The following is a 4949-nucleotide window of genomic DNA, read 5'->3' as shown; positions in this document are numbered from 1 at the left end:
GAAATAGGACGAAAAGCGTCTTTCTTTCACAGCATGATGAGGTGTGCTAGGGGCTCGTTTGTCAAATATTAGGGGGACTCCCGGTTTGCCTCCTGCCTTCTCATTCGGGGGGCAGTGGCGGGCGTCGTTCCCCAGAGCAGGCCAAAGCGCATCGTTGAGCCTGCCAAAGAGCAGAATATGGAGGCCGCAACAGCTACTCGCCCGATGGATGTTATTCCGACCCTCGCGCAGGAGTGGCGACAGTACACATATCAGGACTGCCGCCGCAATGTGCGTTCGACTTGTCGATGTATCTGGTATTCTTGCGATTCACATACCGACACGCAGTTAGCTGCGGTCTTCATCGACCCACGAGCCAAGTGATCCACCGTTAAGAGTTGTATATGTTTTTATTAAGGCCTGTCGGCCGTCTATCACTCCATCATAGGAGGACGTAATGTATGGGGGGTTTGATAGGGCTGGTAAGAGCCCGACTTTGGTTAGAAGACACATAAAATGCTTTTTTTTCTCTCTCCCCTTTTTCCTCCTCTGCCGCACACGTACATTTACGTTTACAGTAGAGTGAAGGCGGGGAGGGAGGGGCCCACTGGGAAGCGTGTCAAGGAAAACCCAGCACTAGACGCCGCCAGAGTAGCAGGCGCCGGCCCTGTCAACGAGAGGAGCAGTAGCGTCTTCGCCTGCTGCTTTCTCTCTATGGTGTGGGTGCCGGAAGCCACTGAGCGACCGGGGACAAGGAAGAAAGATGTCGGTGACGGGTGTCGCGAGCCCCAACAGACGACTCTAAAGCAGTATACGGCGCTAGGACTGTGACCTGCGCCGGTCGGACTGACTGACATGTCATGTCAGTCCGACATCACAGACCTGTTATTGTCTCACAGTGGGTGTTGATCTCCCCGCCGTTTATCCGCTTTCTCCTTTCCCACGGCAATTGGGTGCGGCTCCCAAGGCTACCCTTGCCTTCTTCGCATTGAAGAATACTCGAACGACGACGACGAGCCGATGGTTGCAGCTCTCGCGTCACAAACTGTAATGATCCTTCCGCAGGTTCACCTACGGAAACCTTGTTACGACTTTTACTTCCTCTAAATGATCAAGTTTGGACATCTTTCCGTCAGCTCGAGGCGAGAACCCCTTGCGCCGAGACGCGAGGGGTAGAACATCCAAGAGCGCCAGTCCGAAGGCCTCACTAAATCATTCAATCGGTAGTAGCGACGGGCGGTGTGTACAAAGGGCAGGGACGTAATCAGCGCAAGCTGATGACTTGCACTTACTGGGAATTCCTCGTTCATGGGAAACAATTGCAAGCCCCAATCCCTATCATGAAGGGGATTGAACGGGTTACCCGCTCCTCTCGGAGGGGGAGAACACGTTGATCTCTTCAGTGTAGCGCGCGTGCGGCCCAGAACATCTAAGGGCATCACAGACCTGTTATTGCTCAATCTCGTGCGGCTAGAATTGCCGCTAATCCCTCTAAGAAGAAGTTGCGAACTGGACACCAATTGCTGGAGATCCGTCGACTAGTTAATAGGCCAGAGTCTCGTTCGTTATCGGAATTAACCAGACAAATCGCTCCACCAACTAAGAACGGCCATGCACCACCACCCACCGAATCGAGAAAGAGCTCTCAATCTGTCAATCCTTCCGGTGTCTGGGCCTGGTGAGGTTCCCCGTGTTGAGTCAAATTAAGCCGCAGGCTCCACTCCTGGTGGTGCCCTTCCGTCAATTCCTTTAAGTTTCAGCTTTGCAACCATACTTCCCCCGGAACCCAAAGACTTTGGTTTCCCGGAAGCTGCCCGCCGGGTCATGGGAATAACGCCGGCGGATCGCTAGTTGGCATCGTTTATGGTTAGAACTAGGGCGGTATCTGATCGCCTTCGAACCTCTAACTTTCGTTCTTGATTAATGAAAACATCCTTGGCAAATGCTTTCGCAGTAGTTCGTCTTGCGACGGTCCAAGAATTTCACCTCTAGCGTCGCAGTACGAATGCCCCCGCCTGTTCCTATTAGTCATTACCTCAGGTTCCGAAAACCAACAAAATAGAACCGAGGTCCTATTCCATTATTCCATGCATAGACATTCAGGCCATTAAAGTAGCCTGCTCTGAGCACTCTAATTTTTTCAAAGTAAACGTGCCGGCCACTCGGGACACTCGATGAAGAGCACCCCGTGCGAGCCGGCGGGGCTAGTTAGCTGTTCGGAGCGTGACAGTAAGCACCAGGCGGTGTACCGTCAGTCCGGAACTGAGATCCAACTACGAGCTTTTTAACCGCAACAACTTTAATATACGCTATTGGAGCTGGAATTACCGCGGCTGCTGGCACCAGACTTGCCCTCCAATAGATCCTCGTTAAAGGATTTAAAGTGTACTCATTCCGATTGCGAGGCCTCGGATGAGTCTCGCATCGTTATTTTTCGTCACTACCTCCCCGTGCCGGGAGTGGGTAATTTGCGTGCCTGCTGCCTTCCTTAGATGTGGTAGCCGTTTCTCAGGCTCCCTCTCCGGAATCGAACCCTGATTCCCCGTTACCCGTTATAGCCATTGTAGGCGCATAACCTACAATCGAAAGCTGATAAGGCAGACACTTGAAGGATGCGGCGCCGGTGCGGAGACCGTGCGCTCAGCAAAAAGTTATTCAGATTCACCACGGGTGGGTTAACGGACCGAGGCCCGACCAGTTTTGAACTAATAAAAGCGCTCTTCCCTTGCGGTCAGAGACGTGATGCATGTATTAGCTCTAGAATTACCACAGTTATCCAAGTAAGTGGGTTTACAGATCCAATGAAACATAGCTGATTTAATGAGCCATTCGCGGTTTCGCCTTAACTCGGCTTGTACTTACACATGCATGGCTTAATCTTTGAGACAAGCATATGACTACTGGCAGGATCAACCAGGTAGCTCAACAGTACTACGGATATATAGTACACAAGACACACACACACACACACCCCTCGCTCCCCTCGGTTTTGCGTTTTAATCCTGCTTTGCAAGTTAAATCTCACTATGGACTCTCTAGCAGCCCGACAGTATGGCGTTATGTCGATACGTTAGACGAACAGAGGCGGAGGAGAGCAGTTACTCCGCGTGGACGAACGATCATAACTACCCCGCCGAGATTACTCCTGCTCGTCATTGTCGTCATTCAACACGGCAAGCTGGAAAAACAGGAGGAGGAGCAGTAGTAAGTGAGTAGGTGGTGGTGGTGGTCTTTTCGTTTTGGTAGGGACGCGAGTCTTATTTTCCTCGGCGTCACCCCTTTTATATGAAAGGAACCGTCGGAAATGCATCCGAGGTGCCGTGTGGTTTGTCGCCTCCTCGTTGGTGGAGAGAGGCGACGCCACAGTGTTTTTGTTCAGCCTTCCCATGACATGGAAGAAGGTTGGTGCTCTGTTCCCATGCACACAGACCGATCGATAGCTGACTCGATGTGCAGTCGTAGGCTGGAGAAGTGATCGCACGGAGATCGGAAGGAATCGTCGTGACACAATACAGAGGCGCTGCTTTGAAGGCCTCTCGAGCCTCACGACGTGCGCGATTACGGGCGCTCTCGCCTAATGCTACGTATGTCTAGCAGAATGCAAGTTCGCCTCGCGCACCGGACCCGAGATGCCGCAGCGTGTGCAGTGACAGTTCTCAGTTTGCATCGAGCATCGGGATCATGCTCTTGCGGGAAGGAGGATGATGGGGGGTTGTGTGGAGAGAGAGCTGCTGCCGAAACAAACTACTCACTCCAGGGAGGAATTGAAGGCAATTCTCGAGCCACACGACATGCGCGAGTTTCGCCGACCGTCTTCGCCCACTGTTACGTATGTCTAACACATGAACAAGATCGGTCGCACGCGCACACCGGACCCCGAGGTGCCTGGGCTCTGGAACCACACGACATGTGCGAGGAGGGCCGCCTTCGCCTGCAAGTTACGTATGTCTAACAAGACGCAATGGTCGGTCGCTCACACACCGGACTCCAAATACCTCAGCCTATGTGGCATTTGCCCCGCGACAGACAGGCAGGTTCCCCATTGGCGCCGGTGAACGAGAAGCAGTTCGCAACCGCACCGGAACCCAGAACCTGTGATCCAATCCCGCGACAGGCAAAACACCGTCTGGTTCCCCAATTACTCCGGTATACGTCTGCGGCAAACAGTTCGCTACCGCACCGGAACCGAGAACCAGCACCCTAACAGTGGGGGAAGAGAAAGGAGCCCACGCACCAAAACAATGGAATACATTTGCTCCTTCTCTCTGGCGACAACGAGACACAATGTCGCCAAGACGCCGGTAGTAGGTTCAGCCAGCCACCGAGTCTCCCCCTTTATATAGCTATATCTAACGTCCATGGAAGGCCATCTCGGACCACACGACATGCGCGAGTTTCGCCGACCGTCTTCGCCCACTGTTACGTATGTCTAACACATGAACAAGATCGGTCGCACGCGCACACCGGACCCGAGATGCCTGGCTCTGGAACCACACGACATGTGCAAGGAGGGCCGCCTTCGCCTAATGTTACGTATGTCTAACAGAACGCAATGGTCGGTCACTCACACACCGGACTCCAAATACCTCAGCCTATGTGGCATTTGCCCCGCGACAGACAGGCAGGTTCCCCATTGGCGCCGGTGAACGAGAAGCAGTTCGCAACCGCACCGGAACCCAGAACCTGTGATCCAATCCCGCGACAGGCAAAACACCGTCTGGTTCCCCAATTACTCCGGTATACGTCTGCGGCAAACAGTTCGCTACCGCACCGGAACCGAGAACCAGCGCCCTAACAGTGGGGGAAGAGAAAGGAGCCCACGTACCAAAACAATGGAATACATTTGCTCCTTCTCTCTGGCGACAACGAGACACAATGTCGCCAAGACGCCGGTAGTTGTCAGCCAGCCACCGAGTCTCCCCCTTTATATAGCTATATCTAATGTGCATGGAAGGCCATCTCGGACCACA

The 4949-nt window shown here is 53.3% G+C and overlaps 2 non-coding genes across 2 annotated transcripts; both read right to left on the bottom strand.

Moving 5' to 3' along the window:
* Positions 1 to 217: 217 nt before the first annotated feature.
* LOC138361133 (5.8S ribosomal RNA) lies at positions 218 to 379 on the bottom strand. The gene has a single exon (XR_011226807.1). It is a non-coding gene; the product is annotated as a 5.8S ribosomal RNA (ribosomal RNA).
* A 648-nt stretch (positions 380 to 1027) lies between these two features.
* On the bottom strand, positions 1028 to 2899 carry LOC138361134 (small subunit ribosomal RNA). Its single transcript, XR_011226808.1, has one exon. It is a non-coding gene; the product is annotated as a small subunit ribosomal RNA (ribosomal RNA).
* Positions 2900 to 4949: the final 2050 nt, after the last annotated feature.

The sequence above is a fragment of the Procambarus clarkii genome, unplaced genomic scaffold (assembly GCF_040958095.1).
Source record: "Procambarus clarkii isolate CNS0578487 unplaced genomic scaffold, FALCON_Pclarkii_2.0 HiC_scaffold_194, whole genome shotgun sequence".
NCBI lineage: Eukaryota > Metazoa > Arthropoda > Malacostraca > Decapoda > Cambaridae > Procambarus > Procambarus clarkii.
The sequence above is the reverse complement of the archived record's forward strand: the minus strand, read 5'-3'. Positions and strand labels throughout refer to the sequence as shown.